Source organism: Pristiophorus japonicus, chromosome 4 (assembly GCF_044704955.1).
Source record: "Pristiophorus japonicus isolate sPriJap1 chromosome 4, sPriJap1.hap1, whole genome shotgun sequence".
In the NCBI taxonomy this organism is placed as follows: Eukaryota; Metazoa; Chordata; class Chondrichthyes; family Pristiophoridae; genus Pristiophorus; species Pristiophorus japonicus.
Genome location: NC_091980.1, coordinates 277,463,295 through 277,480,946, shown reverse-complemented (window position 1 = coordinate 277,480,946; position 17,652 = coordinate 277,463,295). Strand labels below are relative to the sequence as shown.

General features: G+C 47.7%; 1 protein-coding gene across 6 annotated transcripts in view; it reads left to right on the top strand.

Moving 5' to 3' along the window:
* Positions 1-17,652, top strand: part of LOC139263445 (alpha-1-antitrypsin-like protein CM55-ST) — a 48,463-nt gene that overhangs the window by 7,964 nt on the left and 22,847 nt on the right. Inside the window, exon 3 of one of the 6 annotated variants that reach the window (XM_070879536.1) lies at positions 8,598-8,810. The exons of the other annotated variants lie outside the window; for them this stretch is intronic. The gene's annotated coding sequence lies outside the window, so the exon portion shown is untranslated. The remainder of the gene's footprint in view (positions 1-8,597; positions 8,811-17,652) is intronic. 6 annotated transcript variants of the gene reach the window in all.

Here is a 17,652-nt window from a genome sequence, read left to right as displayed (position 1 = left end):
TTTGTCAAGCATGATTTCCCTTTCACAAATCCATGCTGACTTGGACCTATCATATCACCTCTTTCCAAATGCACTGCTATGACATCCTTAACAATTGATTCCATCATTTTACCCACTACCGATGTCAGGCTGACCGGTCTATAATTCCCTGTTATCTCTCTCCCTCCTTTTTTAAAAAGTGGGGTGACATTGGCTACCCTCCACTCCATAGAAACTGATCCAGAGTCAATGGAATGTTGGAAAATGACTGTCAATGCATCCACTATTTCCAAGCCATCTCCATAAGTACTCTGGGATGCAGTCCATCAGGCCCTGGGGATTTATCGGCCTTCAATCCCATCAATTTCCCCAACAAAATTTCCCGACTAATAAGGATTTCCCTCAGTTCCTCCTCCTTACTAGACCCTCCGACCCCTTTTTTATCCAGAAGGTTGTTTGTGTCCTCCTCAGTGAATACCGAACCAAAATACTTGTTCAATTACTCCGCCATTTCTTTGTTCCCCGTTATGACTTCCCCTGATTCTGACTGCAGGGGACCTACGTTTGTCTTTACTAACCTTTTTCTCTTTACATATCTATAGAAACTTTTGCAATCCGTCTTAATGTTCCCTGCAAGCTTCTTCTCCTACTCCATTTTCCCTGCCCTAATCAAACCCTTTGTCCTCCTCTGCTGAGTTCTAAATTTCTCCCAGTCCCCGGGTTCGCTCTATTTCTGGCCAATTTGTATGCCACTTCCTTGGCTTTAATACTATCCCTGATTTCCCTTGATAGCCACGGTTGAGCCACCTTCCCTTTTTTATTTTTACGCCAGACAGGAATGTACAATTGTTGTAGTTCATCCATGCGGTCTCTAAATGTCTGCCATTGCCCATCCACAGTCAACCCCCTAAGTATCATTCGCCAATCTATCCTAGCCAATTCACGCCTCATACCTTCAAAGTTACCCTTCTTTAAGTTCTGGACCATGGTCTCTGAATTAACTGTTTCATTCTCCATCCTAATGCAGAATTCCACCATATTATGGTCACTCTTCCCCAAGGGGTGTCTCACAACGAGATTGCTAATTCATCCTCTCTCATTACAAAACACCCAGTCTAAGATGGCCTCCCCCCTAGTTGGTTCCTCGACATATTGGTCTAGAAAACCATCCCTTATGCACTCCAGGAAATCCTCCTCCACCGTATTGCTTCCAGTTTGGTTAACCCAATCTATGTGCATATTAAAATCACCCATTATAACTGCTGCACCTTTATTGCACGCACCCCTAATTTCATGTTTGATGCCCTCCCCAACATCACTACTACTGTTTGGAGGTCTGTACACAACTCCCACTAACGTTTTTTGCCCTTTGGTATTCTGCAGCTCTACCCATATAGATTCCACATCATCCAAGCTAATGTCCTTCCGAACTATTGCCTTAATTTCCTCCTTAACCAGCAATGCTACCCCACCTCCTTTTCCTTTTATTCTATCTTTCCTGAATGTTGAATACCCTTGGATGTTGAGTTCCCAGCCCTGATCATCCTGGAGCCACGTCTCCGTAATCCCAATCACATCATATTTGTTAACATCGATTTGCACAGTTAATTCATCCACCTTATTGCGGATATTCCTTGCATTAAGACACAAAGCCTTCAGGCTTGTTTTTTTAACACTCTTTGTCCTTTTAGAATTTTGCTGTACAGTGGCCCTTTTTGTTCTTTTCCTTGGGTTTCTCTGCCCTCCACTTTTCCTCATCTCCTTTCTGTCTTTTGCTTTTGCCTCCTTTAATTTCCCTCTGTCTCCCTGCATTGGTTCCCATCCCCCTGCCATATTAGTTTAAATCCTCCCCAACAGCACTAGCAAACACTCCCCGTAGGACATTGGTTCCGGTCCTGCCCAGGTGCAGACCATCCGGTTTGTACTGGTCCCACCTCCCCCAGAACCGGTTCCAATGCCCCAGGAATTTGAATCCCTCCCTGCTGCACCACTGCTCAAGCCACGTATTCATCTGCGCTATCCTGCGATTCCTACTCTGACTATCACGTGGCACTGGTAGCAATCCCGAGATTACTACTTTTGAGGTCCTACTTTTTAATTTAGCTCCTAGCTCCTTAAATTCGTTTCGTAGGACCTCATCCCTTTTTTTACCTATGTCGTTGGTACCAATGTGCACCACGACAACTGGCTGATCTCCCTCCCTTTTTAGAATGTCCTGCACCCGCTCCGAGACATCCTTGACCCTTGCACCAGGGAGGCAAATATCATCCTGGAGTCTCGGTTGCGGCCGCAGAAACGCCTATCTATTCCCTTTACAATTGAGTCCCCTATCACTATCGCTCTCCCACTCTTTTTCCTGCCCTCCTGTGCAACAGAGCCAGCCATGGTGCCATGAACTTGGCTGCTGCTGCCCTCCCCTGATGAGTCATCCCCCTCAACAGTACCCAAAGCAATGTATCGGTTTTGCAAGGGGATGACCACAGGGGACTCCTGCACTACCTTCCTTGCCCTACTCTTCCTGCTTGTCTTCCATTCCCTAGCTGGCTGTGGACCCTTCTCCTGCGGTAAGACCAACTCGCTACACGTGATACTCACGTCATTCTCAGCATTGTGGATGCTCCAGAGTGAATCCACCCTCAGCTCCAACTCCGCGACGCGGACCGTCAGGAGCTTGAGGTGGATACACTTCCTGCAGATATAGTCGTCAGGGACACTGGTGTCGTCCCTGAGTTCCCACATGGTACAGGAGGAGCATAACACTCGACCGAGCTCTCCTGCCATGACTTAACCCTTAGATACACTTAAATTGGCAACAACAATGTTAAAAGTTACTCACTGATATTGAAGAGAAAAAAGAAAAGAGAAAAACTACTCACCAATCATCAGCCAATCACTTACCCTCTTGGCTGTGACGTCACCTTTTGATTTCTTTCTACTTTTTTTTTGCCTTCTCTCCCGCTGTAGCTGCACAGGTACGCCTCTCGCTGCCGCTGGGCCTTTATAGGCCTCACCAACCACGCACTCCCGCCTCTCGGACTGCCGCCGCCTCTCGTTGCCGCTGGGCTTTTTATAGGCCTCACCAACCACGCACTCCCGCCTCTCGGACTGCCGCCGTCTCTCGCTGCCGCTGGGCCTTTTATAGGCCTCACCAACCACGCACTCCCGCCCCTCAGACTGCCGCCGCCTCTCGCTGCCGCTGAGCCTTTATAGGCCTCACCAACCACGCACTCCCGCCCCTCAGACTGCCGCCGCCTCTCGCTGCCGCTGAGCCTTTATAGGCCTCACCAACCACGCACTCCCGCCTCTCGGATTGATGATTGGAGGGCAGTGCTGTGCGGCGGTGACAGGCTGGTGGGGGACCTTTGTCTTACGGATGTTAAGCGTAAGGCCTATGCTTTCATATGCCTCAGTGAATACATTGACTATATCCTGGAGTTCAGCCTCAGAATGTGCGCAGACACAGGTGTCGTCCGCGTACTGCAGCTCAACGACAGAGGTTTGGACCTGGCCTGGAGGCGGCGAAGGTTAAACAGCTTCCCACTAGTTCTGTAGTTTAGTTCCACTCCAGTGGGGAGCTTGTTGATTGTGAGGTGGAGCATGGCAGCGAGAAAAATTGAGAAGAGGGTTGGAGCGATGACGCAGCCTTGTTTGACCCTGGTCCTGACGTGATCCTTACCAACGGATCCATTACAGACCCAATCATTCTTTAGGCCTTGCATTGGATCGTCCAATCATACAGAGAACTACATGGAATGTAGAGTATAGAAACAAACCAATCAGCCCAATTGGTCCATGCTGGTGTTTATCCACACACACTTCCTCCCACCCTACTTCATCTAATCCTATCAACACACCCAGTGTACAGTGTGCAGGTGTTACACCTGTCCAAGAAACGGGATAGAATGGATGGAACTCAATGATTAATATAAATGTCAATAATATATTAATCTTAGTTTTAAGAAATAGAACCTCCCTGATTTATCACTATGTCAGACACCAGTTTTTATACCCATATGTCTGTTAGATCACTCCACTTTCCCGAATCCAATAAACTCTCCGGTCCTGTGCATCCCCATTTTGGCTCTCGGGATATGTGCCTCTGAATTTAGCCCATCTTATTCTGTCTCTTTTGTCTTTCTCCAGGACTCTGTTTTCTTTCACTCTCCATACCAATGACTTCATCCACTAATCCTCTAATGTTATCTCCTCTTTTGTGGACAATCTGTGTAACAGTCATTAAATTCCTGCCCTCAGTGCACATTACTTGCAATGCCTGATGCAATTGAATCCCTGAACCCTGAGCTCTGTTGATGCTTTCATTTGTTGTAGATTTAGTTTTAAAATGTGACTTTCAAATCCAACCAGCAGTGACCAACTTTGACTTTGATAACTTCAAGCTTTGTCCTCCTTTGTATCTGGACATTCTTCTCAATTTCTTCTTAACTCAAATTGAACTCCTTTATCACCTTGATTGATAAAACTCAGTTTCCTTTTTAAAGCCAAGAACTTTTTTTCGTCTCAACAGCTCTTAACTACCTATAACCCCAAATCTGTCTCAGATGCAAGTGCTGCTCCCATGACTGTGAAGGCTCTTGTAGAAACTCTCTTGAATATCTTAACAGGAAATAAGAAAAAGCTTGTTGTTCAATTAAATGATCCTGTAATTTGACATGGGATTTGAACCCTTTATCTCTTACTCTATACACCAAGCCAGTGTTTTGAACTGTGAGCCTCCGCCCTTCACTTTGGTTTCCCAATACACCACTTGTGTCTTGCTGAAGCTACATTGCACTCAATGGGGAACATGGAGATGGCAGAAACTCTGAACAAATATTTTGTATCAGTCTTTACGATAGAGGACACGAACAATATTCCAACAGTGGATAGTCAAGGGGCTATAGCGAGGGGGAGGAACTTAACACAATCACTAAGGAGATGGTATTCAGTAAGATAATGGGACTAAAGGCGGATAAATCCTCTGGACCTGATGGTTTGCATCCTAGGATCTTAAGAGAAGTAACGGCAAGGATAGTGGATGCATTGATTGTAATTTACCAAAATTCCCTGGATTCTGGGGAGGCCCCAGCAGATTGGAAAACTGAAAATGTAACGCCCCTATTTAAAAAAGGAGGCAGACAAAAAGCAGGAAACTATAGACCAGTTAGCCTAACATCTGTGGTTGGAAAAATGTTGGAGTGCATTATTAAAGAAGTAGTAGCAGGACATTTGGAAAAGCATAATTCAGTCAGGCAATTCCCCTAGAATTCCCCAAGAATTAAATTCTTCTGAACAAAATTGCAGCCCATTATCAGACCCACTTTCTTCTGGGAGGTCATATAAAGAAAACAATCTTCGCAAATGGTCTAGTGTTTTACTTGCTGTTATTTTCCACATTGGAAGTGCCTCAACGCACTTTGAATGACTATCTATCACTATGAACAATTGCTGTCCTTCTAGCTCAGCAAAATCTACATGTAACCTTCGCCACATCCTGGGAGGCTATTTTCATGGCTGTAATGGTACTGACGGTGGTTTCTTGCTCACTGATTGACATGTTGCACACTGACCACCATAAGTAACTACGTGCAAAACTCTTGGTCAAGCACATTCCCAGGTGCTGGTCATGAAGATCTCCTAACAATTTGGACCTGAACTTACTTGGGATAACCACTTTTACTCCCCACATAATACAATCTTTATCCACTGACAATTCATTCCTACGAATGAAGTCTGGATGAATATCTTCCTCAGATACTTGGTTTGGCCATCTATTTGCTATGTAATCAAACACCTTTGACATAACTATCAATCTCTTTAGCTGTTACTGGCAGCTCATCAATGTATTAAAAGTAGAACACTTTTTTCTCTATTGAGTGTAACTTATGATGGGGATGGCAACCTGGACATAGCATCAGTATTACTGTGATCAACTGATCGCCTGTACTCAGTATCATACATATATACTGACAGAATCAAAGCACATCTCTGCATTTGGGCTGCACCTAAGGTTGGAACTGGGGACTTTGGATGGAGGATTGCTGTCAGAGGCTTATCGTCAGTAACGATGGTAAGCTTACGGCCAAACAAGTATTTGTGAAACTTCTTGACCCCAAAAATTAATGCCAAAGCTTCCCTTTCGATCTGCGCATAATTACGCTCACTGGCACTGATAGTGCGTGAAGCAAAAACAATTGGTCTCTCCTCCCAACCATGTAGTACATGAGAGATCACTGCCTCAACTCCATATGGAGAGGCGTCACACGCAAGCTTGATCTTCTTAGATATGTCATAGTGAACTACCATGGTACTCACTACTACCTGGCTCTTACACTCTTTGAATACTGTGTCGCATACTTCTAACCACTTCCAACGTATCTGTTTTTTCAACAGCTCATTCAGTGTATGTAACACTGTAGCCAAATTTGGTAGGAACATCCCATTATAGTTCAAAAGACCCAGAAACGATTGAGGTTCAGTGACATTCTTTGGAGTGGGTGCATTTCTGATTGCACCCAGCTTTCCCTTCTTTGGATGTAAACCATCTTTGTCTACTCTGTCCCCTGAAAAACTCACACTTGTGAGCAGCCACTCATACTCCGTACTTCTCTAGCCGTTTGAGAACTTCATTCAACACCTTATTATGAATATGCCTGTTTGGTGCTGAAATGAGTATGTCATCTAAATAACACACTACCTCTACAATCCATTGCAAAATCTGGTTCATCACCCCTTGAAAAATCAGGTCCTTTGGAAGTAGTCAGAAGAAAATGACACAGCATTCAAAGACACTCCAAATCGTAGCCTATTAAACTGATATAGGCCTGGTTGAGCATTTATAGTCAAGCATGACTTGGACTCTTCATCTAACTCAAGTTGTAGATAAGCGTTTGTTAGATCTAACTTTGAAAAAATCTGGCCACCTGTCAGCATTGTGTACAAATCTTCCACATTTGGCAACATATTGGTTAGATTACACTCTAGAATGTGGTTTACGATTACTCTATAATCACCACACAACCTTACCTTACCATCTGACTTAGGTACAACAACTTAGATCTACTTTAGAGGTAATGTTCTCATTTTCTAGTCTTCTGAGTTTTTGCTCAACTTTCTCCTTGAGTGCGTACGGTACGGGATGCGGTTTGCAGTAAACTGGTCTGGCGCCCTTCTGCACTTGGACACTCGCCTTGAAGTTTTGGATCGGACTGCCTGTTTCACGGAACACCTTCGGATACTGCTTGATAATATCATCTTTCGATGTAAATGTCGTTTCCACACAAAAAATCTCATTCCAATCCAGCTTCAGTGATCCCATCAAATTTCTACCTATCAAGGCAGGCTTGTCTCCTGCCACTATTATGAGAGGCAAGCTCTGAAACTGAACCTTGTATTTTACTGGTATGGTGATACTTCCTACAACAGGGATTTGCTCTTCTGAGTAGCCTCGCAGCTATTTCTCCAGTCAAAAATCACACAACTTATCGAGATATAACGATTCCGGTACTACACTCACTGATGCACCAGTTTCAATTTCCATGGGTATCCTAGGCTACTTAAATGATGATACTTACATACCTTCGTGCTCTTGATGAAGTGTATCTCCAGAACCTCCTCACCCTGTTGCTTCTCTTCAATGCGATGTAGTGTCTGGCAATTTCTACTTTTAGCATTGAAAATCGGTTTAATCTTCAGTTGGCATGCCTTCACAAGATACCCAGTTTTCTTGCAGCAGAAACATTCTGCCTTCACATGTGGACAGCTTTAAGCAATATGTTGTCCCAGGCACTGATAGCGTGCACTGTTACCTTGGCCAGTTGCTGAGCCCTTAGGGCCCAACTGCCTTTTTCTTTAAAAAAAGAGGGAGAGAGAAAACGGGGAATTATAGACCAGTTAGGTTGACATCAGTAGTGGGGAAAATGTTGGAATCAATTATTAAAGATGAAATAGCAGCGCATTTGGAAAGCAGTGACAGGATCGGTCCAAGTCAGCATCGATTTATGAAAAGGAAATCATGCTTGACAAATTTTCTAGAATTTTTTGAGGATGTAATTAGTAGAGTGGACAAGGGAGAACCAGTGGATGTGGTGTATTTGGACTTTCAAAAGGCTTTTGACAAGGTCCCACACAAGAGATTGGTGTGCAAAATTAAAGCATATGGTATTGGGGGTAATGTATTGACGTGGATAGAGAACTGGTTGGCAGACAGGAAGCAGAGAGCCGGGATAAACGGGTCCTTTTCTGAATGACAGGCAGTGACTAGTGGGGTGGGTATATTTCCACTCATAGGGGAAACTAAAACTAGTAGGCATAGTCTCAGAATGAGGGGCTGCCCATTTAAAACTGAGATGAGGAGGAATTTCTTTTCTCAGAGTGTTGTAAATCTGGAATTCTCTGCCCAAAAAGATCTGGAGGCTGGATCATTGACTATATTTAAGGTGGAGATAAACAGATTTTTGAGTGATAAGGGAATAATGGGTTATGGGGAGCGGGCAGGGAATTGAAGCTGAGTCCATGCTCTTATTACATGACGGAGCAGGCCCGCGGGGTCAAATGGCTTACTCTTGCTCCTATTTCTTATGTTCTTATGTTCTTATATTCTTTTATTGTTATTACATTAGATGTTATTACATCAGTAGTCCACTAAATGGAGTAGTCCACTAGTCTACAGCAATGGGTATGCACTGGGTGAGGAACCGGGGCCTAGCGAGCTTCAGCTTTGTCAATGGAAAAGGGAAGCTCAGGATCCATCTCCCCAGAGCGCAAGTTCACACGTGAGGTCTGCTGCACAGGATTCAGATGGGGACCTCGATGGGAAGGAGTTCACATAAAAGGTGATGACCTTGCACTCCGACACGATAGGGGCAATAGCAAGGGTGCCCGAGTGCCTGTCGCAAGTGGTAAGGACATGGAGGAGCCCACCTCCCACATTGTAGACATTTCTGTGCAGACCATGGAGCCCAGCATTGCCAGTGTGCAGACGACCTTGCACTCCAACACGATAGGGGCAATAGCAAGGGTGCCCAAGTGCCTGTCGCAAGTGGTAAGGACGTGGAGGAGCCCACCTCCCACATTGTAGACATTTCTCCGCAGACCATGGAGCCCAGCATTGCCAGTGTGCAGACGATGGTGGACTCCCAGACAGACCGTGCGCATCCATATCTCATGACATGTGTCATGGGCGATGTGGCAGCTTCCATTGCGGCACAGGTGGAAGCAACGCAATGTGTTGGTGCTGCAATAGTCAAAGGTTGCTTGCATGGATGCTCATACTGTTCTCATGCAGTCTCAGCTTGCTGCCTCACACTACCTTGGTGATGTCATGCAGTCTCAACTGCATGCCACGCAAGCCCTGACTGCTGCCATCGCTGCTGGGTCCGCCGGTCAACAGGATATCACACGGTGTTGCAGCAGCCCAGTAATCTGGGGATCCTGAGGCGCTGCCCCTAGGGGAGTTGCAATGGGTCAGTAGAGCAAAGAACCTGCTGTCCTCTGTCAGGATGTGTCAGCATTCCTGATCCCACCACTACCACTTCGCCATTGCACTTGTCCATGCCTGTCACCCGGCCCATCCAGACTGCCGCCGCCCAGCCTGAGGTGGTGTAGTCTGCAGCCAGGCCTTCCGGAGCTGGAATAGGGCATTCTGTAGTCTCTGGCCCTGACACACAGCAGCCTTCCAACAGACATGTTGCAGCCACAAGGGAGACCCTGTGGAGAAGTAGTAGTATAAATAGGTGGATGAAAAAGTGGCTATAAGGAAATACACAAGGGTGATAATTAAATAGACAGTTATACATTTTATCGTTGTTTCATAAATGGTGATTGGAATGTTTGATGTTTGCTGTTGTCTGTCATTTCAGTCTTGGGGATTTAGTATTGAAGGGAAAATTGATGTGGTGATGGGGACGTCCAGAGGAAATGGGAAGTTCGATGGAATTCACTGGAAACAAGCTCTGATTAGTGCTAGATGCTAATGCTATAGACTGCCTGCAAAATACGAGTTCACTGCTCAAAGAAATCATTTGAATCCTAATTCAAGTCTTCGGGGAAGAAATTCAGCTGCTTTGCAGCTACCATTAGCGCCTGCTAAGTGGTTACCCACGAGACGCGGTGAATTCACCGACTCCCGCAAACTTTCCTGGCGATTTAACGTAGCGCTAACACTTGCCGCCTCGCTCTCTTACCCCTGATGATGTCATCAGGTGCACAGCGCCCATTATCGCCTTGGATGTGATATTCGCTCCCGCCCCCTGATACATCGTCGTAGCAGCAGGAGGCCTTGTTACCTCAGCTGGCCGCTTGGGGAGCGATATTTAAAGGCAGTGGTGGTCAGGTAGGGCAAGCTTTATTCTTCGCACTAGTCTGGTGCCTGCTGAATGTTTTTGATGGCTGATTACTGCGCGATTCCTCAGTCTCCACTTTCTTAGAGCACTTGGGGCTGTAATGAAAGTCGTGCAGATCCCGTGGCCCCACAGAAATAATAATAAGAATGTTGCAACCCATCATTGGCCAGTCCCTTTAAGCAAGGAAAGGTGCCTGTGATGCCAGCAGCACTGCACTGAACATGCTTCAGCGCTCTGCTGCTACCGGCCCTCTCACACATTAGCGCTCTAAGACAAGTGGCAGTGCTTGATTTAGTGCTCCACTTCTCTCTTGGACCCACACACAGCGCAGGAAGAAATTTAACCACCTCACTTGGGTGGTCAGGGTAAGTGAAGGCTTCAACAAATGCTACATACCATCAACTGAACCACAGTCTTCACATACTGCCCAAAGCACCAGACCCCCCGCACTCACCCACCAACAATCTCTACCTACCACCACTCACACCCACATCTCACACTTGCACACAGTGACAGCTATTCAACTATGGCAGGCACACCACCTAAACACATTCATCCACATTCAATCACAAACTTTCCTTTTTCTTGCACGCAAAGGTAACTCACAAGAAGAGGGATCAGGCGGGGGACAAGCTGAGACCCAACCATTGTCTGTGCTGTCCAGCTAATCACGCTGTGGACTTGCATTTCTCCCTTCCTGCTCTCCGCCCCTACCTTAACCTAACACTTGTGCCTTTATTCTTTCAGATAATCAGCAGGCACATGAGCAGCCTGTCCCTGAGGGCAACATAGAGAGCAAGGTGTAAGAAGATAAGGAAGAACACATCGTCTCTCTGCATGTCTCGCCTGCAGCCACCAGCGCAACTATGGATTCTTTAGAGGCTAGTATAATAGCAGGATCTGCACAGTGTGAGGCACCGGGAACGAGTGGGCTGCAGCAAGGCCACAGGGAAAGGGTAGCTCGGGGGCCAGCTCCCCAGAGGCCAAGTTCACGTGCGAGTTCTGCTGCACAGGACTCAGATGAGGTCCTCGATGGGGAGGCGTTTAGAAGAAGGGTGATTGGCATGCACACGGAGATGATAGTTACAATGGCAAGGGTGCCCGAGGGCCTCTCGGCAATGATAAGGAGTATGGAGGAGCCCCCTCCAACGCTGCACAAGGCTCTGTGCACACTAGGGAGCCCTTCATTTCGGTCTGCAAAGGGTGGTGGAATCCCAGAGAGACCATGGTGACTCAGACCTGATGTCGCAGTGTGTTGGGTAACAGCTTCCATTTTAGCACAGCCGGAAACAATGCAACGTCTTAGTGCTGAAATGCAGTCTATGCTTGGTGGCATCCAATCTCAGACTGCTCTTATGCAGTCACAGCTTGATGCCACTCTGACAGCTGGCATCACGGTTGGGTCTACCATCATCAACCGGAGCTTTCAAGGTGTCGCAGCAGGCCAACAATCTCTGCTCCAACGGATTGCTAGGGATGTTGAGGTGCTGCCCCGGGGGAATGGCAATGGGTCAGTAGAGCAAGAATCTGCTGTCCTCCCTCAGGATGACAGCATTCCTGCTCCCACCACTACCATTCCACCATTGCCCTTGTCACTGCCTATCATCCAGCCAGCCCAGACAGCTGCCGCCCATGCCGAGGTGGTGCAGCCTGCAGCCGGGCCTTCCAGGCCCAGAGCTGGTCGAGGGCATCCAGCAAGACCATTTGAATTCTCCCGCATGGACAACGAGCAGCCTTCAACAGTTCTGCTGCAGCCGCTGGGCCAACACTTTGTCGGAGCACTAGAGTAGGCAAAGGCACAGTAACAAGAGGCACAGGGTGAATAGTTCATATTTTTGTTGTAAATATGTGTTCACTGATTATTGATAAATTTATTAATTCAGTTTAGATTGTTTTGTGTTGTCTCTCATTTCAGCTTTGCACTGTGATATGGCCTGCAACAGGGATGGAATGATGGAGATTTGGTGAGCAATGATGATCTGGGGTTTAATTCAGTCGAACTGCAGTCTGATGAGGTGGTCACGGGCAGCCCTTCCGGAAGGTTGATTGAATGGCTGCCTCCTCCCTCGCTCCTGTTCCTCCTCCTCCTCATCTCCCTCGTCTTCCTCTTCTCCCTCTTCCTCCTCCAGGGGTGGTCCAGCAGTAGCTGGTGCAAGGGCTGTGCCCTCATGATGGTCAAGTTGTGGAGCATACAGCAGACCACTATGAAATGGGACACCCACGCAGCAAAGTGCTGGAGGGCTCCTCCTGAGTGGTCAAGACAATGGAACCATTGCTTGAGCACCCCGATGGTCTGCTCGATGATGTTCCTGGTGGCAGCATGGCTCTCATTATATGAGTGCTGGGCAAGAGTGTTGAGGTTGTGGAGGGGGGGTCTTGAGCCAAGTGGAGAACGGATAGCCCCTTGTCTCCCACCAGCCAGCTGCAAGTTTGATGTGGTGGCTGGAAGAGTGCTGACACACCAGTCTGGCACAGAATGAAGGCATTGTGGCAGCTGCCAGGATAGCGGGCATTGACACTGAGGATTCATTGTCTATGGTCGCACATTGACTGCATGTTAGTTGAGTGGTAGTCTTTGCAGTTACAGAAGATCACAGTATTGTTATGCGGTGCTCGCAAAGCCACGTGGGTGCAGTCGATGGCGCCCTGCACCATGGAGAATCCCGCTATCCTGGCAGAGCCACGTGTACACCCATCCTGCTTCTGTCTGGTGATGGTGAAGGAACTGTAGTCAATTCTCCTACTGTAGAGAGTATCTGTGACCTCACATATGCAGCGATGGATGGCAAACTGTGAGATGTTAGCTATGTCTCCAGTTGAAGACTGGAAGGATCCGCTGGTGAAGAAATTGAGGATGACAGTGACCTTGACTGCCACTGAGAGAGCTGTGGTCACCTTGATCTGAGGCTGGAGGCCTGGTTGCAAGATGTGGCAGAGTTCTGTGACAACCTCCATGGTGAAGCGGAGCCTTCTAATACACTGTTCTTTGCTTAGTTGCTGGGAGGAGAAGTGCTTTTCGGAGGGTAAAGCTTCCTGTTGAGAGCCCAGATGGTCCTCTTCTCTCTGGCCACATGTTCCAGTTGTTTTCACTGCATCCGCTCCCCCTGCCGTAGATCATGGAGCATGAGGTTGACTGCGAGTACAGCCCCCATGAATGTAACCAAGTGTAGCAGTTTGATTTTTTAAGAATAGATACTTTTGTTTGCCACAACTCTCCTTGTCATGTATATAACTGTCATTGTAACCCATATATAAACTGACCTAAGTTGTACACTGTGAGAACATTGACCATAATGGGATGAACTTGTGGGAGACACTCCTAACCTGGACTTTCAGATATAAAAGGGGAAGCTCCACCGACCTTCAGCACTTCAATGCTGACGCACAGCTACAGACATATACAAAGGAGATCATTCCGGTGCTAGGCAGCGCCACGGTAGTCGTGACCCACAAAGATTCGGAGAACAGGTTGCCACTCTGGATTGTCCCGGGGAACGGTCCCGCACTGCTGGGGAGGAGTTGGCTGGCTGTCATGAACTGGAAATGGGGCGATGTCAATGCATTTTCTTCTGTGGAGCGAATATCATGCTCACAGGTCCTGGACAAATTTGACTCACTATTTCAACCCGGCATTCGCACTTTCATGGGGACCAAGGTAGTGATTCACATAAACCCGGACGCCAGCCCAGTACACCACAAGGCCAGAGCGGTGCCGTACGTGATGTGGGAAAAGATAGAAGGTGAATTGGACAGCCTGCTGAGGGAAGGCATCATCTCGCCAGTCGAATTCAGTGACTGGGCGAGCCCGATTGTGCCGGTGCTCAAGGCGGATGGGTCGGTCAGGATATGCAGTGGTTACAAGGCCACCATCAATCGGGTGTCACTCCAAGACCAGTACCCGCTACCGAGAGCGGAGGACCTCTTTGCGACGCTATCCGGTGGCAAACTTTTTTCAAAATTGGACCTGACCTCCCTCAGCTTACATGATCCAGGAACTGGCGAGTGAGTCGAAGAAACATAGAAACATAGAAAATAGGTGCAGGAGTAGGCCATTCGGCCCTTCTAGCCTGCACCGCCATTCAATGAGTTCATGGCTGAACATTCAACTTCAGTACCCCATTCCTGCTTTCTCGCCATACCCCTTGATCCCCCGAGTAGTAAGGACCTCATCTAACTCCTTTTTGAATATATTTAGTGAATTGGCCTCAACAACTTTCTGTGGTAGAGAATTCCATAGGTTCACCACTCTCTGGGTGAAGAAGTTCCTCCGCATCTCGGTCCTAAATGGCTTACCCCTTATCCTTAGACTGTGACCTCTGGTTCTGGACTTCCCCAACATTGGGAACATTCTTCCTGCATCTAACCTGTCTAACCCCGTCAGAATTTTAAATGTTTCTATGAGGTCCCCTCTCATTCTTCTGAACTCCAGTGAATACAAGCCCAGTTGATCCAGTCTTTCTTGATAGGTCAGTCCCGCCATCCCGGGAATCAGTCTGGTGAACCTTCGCTGCACTCCCTCAATAGCAAGAATGTCCTTCCTCAGGTTAGGAGACCAAAACTGTACACAATACTCCAGGTGTGGCCTCACCAATGCCCTGTACAACTGTAGCAACACCTCCCTGCCCCTGTACTCAAATCCCCTTGCTATGAAGGCCAACATGCCATTTGCTTTCTTAACCGCCTGCTGCACCTGCATGCCAACCTTCAATGATTGATGTACCATGACACCCAGGTCTCTTTGCACCTCCCCTTTTCCTAATCTGTCACCATTCAGATAATAGTCTGTCTCTCTGTTTTTACCACCAAAGTGAATAACCTCACATTTATCCACATTATACTTCATCTGCCATGCATTTGCCCACTCACCTAACCTATCCAAGTCGCTCTGCAGCCTCACAGCATCCTCCTCGCAGCTCACACTGCCACCCAACTTAGTGTCATCCGCAAATTTGGAGATACTACATTTAATCCCCTCATCTAAATCATTAATGTACAGTGTAAACAGCTGGGGCCCCAGCACAGAACCTTGCGGTACCCCACTAGTCACTGCCTGCCATTCTGAAAAGTACCCATTTACTCCTACTCTTTGCTTCCTGTCTGACAACCAGTTCTCAATCCATGTCAGTACACTACCCCCAATCCCATGTGCTCTAACTTTGCACATCAATCTCTTGTGTGGGACCTTGTCGAACGCCTTCTGAAAGTCCAAATATACCACATCAACTGGTTCTCCCTTGTCCACTCTACTGGAAACATCCTCAAAAAATTCCAGAAGATTTGTCAAGCATGATTTCCCTTTCACAAATCCATGCTGACTTGGACCTATCATGTTACCTCTTTCCAAATGCACTGCTATGACATCCTTAATAATTGATTCCATCATTTTACCCACTACCGATGTCAGGCTGACCGGTCTATAATTCCCTGTTTTCTCTCTCCCTCCTTTTTTAAAAAGTGGGGTTACATTGGCTAACCAACACACGACCTGCGTAGTCCACATGGAGGCCATGGCTTGGCGGGGCAGGAACAGGGGCTCACCAACACACGACACACAAGGGGTTGTTTGAGTACAACAGATGTCCATTTGGGATTCGCTCGACTGCCGCGATCTTTCAACGAAATATGGAAAGCCTCCTCAAGTCGATTACAAGGACAGTGGTTTTTCAAGACGACATCCTCATCACGGGTTGTGATACTGAAGAGCACCTCCGCAACCTGGAGGAGGTGCTATGCAGACTGGACCGGGTAGGCGAAGTGCGTCTTCCTAGCCCCAGAGGTAGAATTCCTGGGGATGAGGATAGCAGCAGAATGGATCAGACCTACTGCGTCCAAAACAGAAGCGATCCAGAGAGCACCCAGACCCTGTAGCACGACGGAGCTGCGTTCATTTCTGGGGCTCCTGAACTATTTCGGTAACTTTCTTCCCAAATTGAACACGCTGTTAGAGCTGCTACACGTGCTCCTATGCAAAGGTGATGAAAGGGTCTGGGGGGACAGCCAGATAAGGGCTTTTGATAGAGCACAAAATTGTTATGCTCCAACAATCTGTTAACGCTATATGACCCATGTAAGAAACTTGTTTTAACGTGTGACGCGTCGTCCTATGGGTTTGGGTGTGTGTTGCAGCATGTTAATGCCAAGGGTCAGTTACAGCCGGTAGCTTATGCCTCCAGAAGTCTGTCCCAGGCGGAACGGGGCTACGGGATGGTAGAAAAGGAAGCGCTCGCATGTGTATATGCTGTCAAAAAAATGCACCAGTACCTGTTTGGCAGGAAATTTGAGCTGGAGACAGATCACAAACCCCTAACGTCCCTTTTGGCCGACAACAAGGCCATAAATGCAAATGCATCGGCCCGCATATGGAGGTGGGCACTCATGTTAGCCGCCTATGGCTACACAATTCGGCACAGATCGGGCACTGAAAGCTGCGCCAATGCACTCAGCAGGCTCCCACTAGCCACCACCGAGGGGGCTACCGAGCATGCTGCTGAGATGGTCATGCTGTTGAAGCTTTCGAAAGCGAAAGCTCACCTGTGACAGCCTGTCAGATTAAAGTCTGGACAAATAGAGACCCGCTACTATGTGTCCTGAATGGGGACTGGGCAGCCACGTATGGGCCATGCCCTGAGGAATTCAAATCATTTCACAGGCGCAAGGATGAACTCTTGATTCAGGCCAATTGCCTACTGTGGGGAAACTGAGTCATCATGCCCCAGATGGGCAGAGAGATGTTCATCAGACAACTCCACAATGAGCACCCGGACATTGTCATGATGAAGGCAATTGCCAGGTCATACGTTTGGTGGCCAGGGATAGATGCAGACCTGGAACTTTGTGTTCGCAGGTGCAACACGTGTGCCCAGCTGGGCAATGCGCCCAGGAATCCCCCCTTAGCCCCTGATCCTGGCCCGCCAAGCCATGGTCACACCTCCATGTGGACTACGCAGGTCCTTTCATGGGAAAAATGTTTTTGGTTGTAGTAGACGCCTACTCCAAATGGATCGAGTGTGACATTCTCAATTCAAGCACCTCCTCTGCCATGGTAAAAGGTCTACGGGCAATGTTCGCCACCCATGGTCTACCGGATGTCTTGGTCAGCGACAATGGCCTGTGCTTTACAAGCATTGAATTCCAGGACTTCATGGCAGGATATCGTATCAACCATGTCAGAACGGCACCGTTCAAGCCAGCCTCAAACGGCCAGGCAGAACGAGCAGTGCAGATAATCAAACGGGATGCTCAGAATCCAAGGGGGTTCCCTACAAAGCCGCTTATCACGCCTCCTGTTGGCCATTACATCCCGACCACTCTCGCTCACAGGGGTCCCACCCAC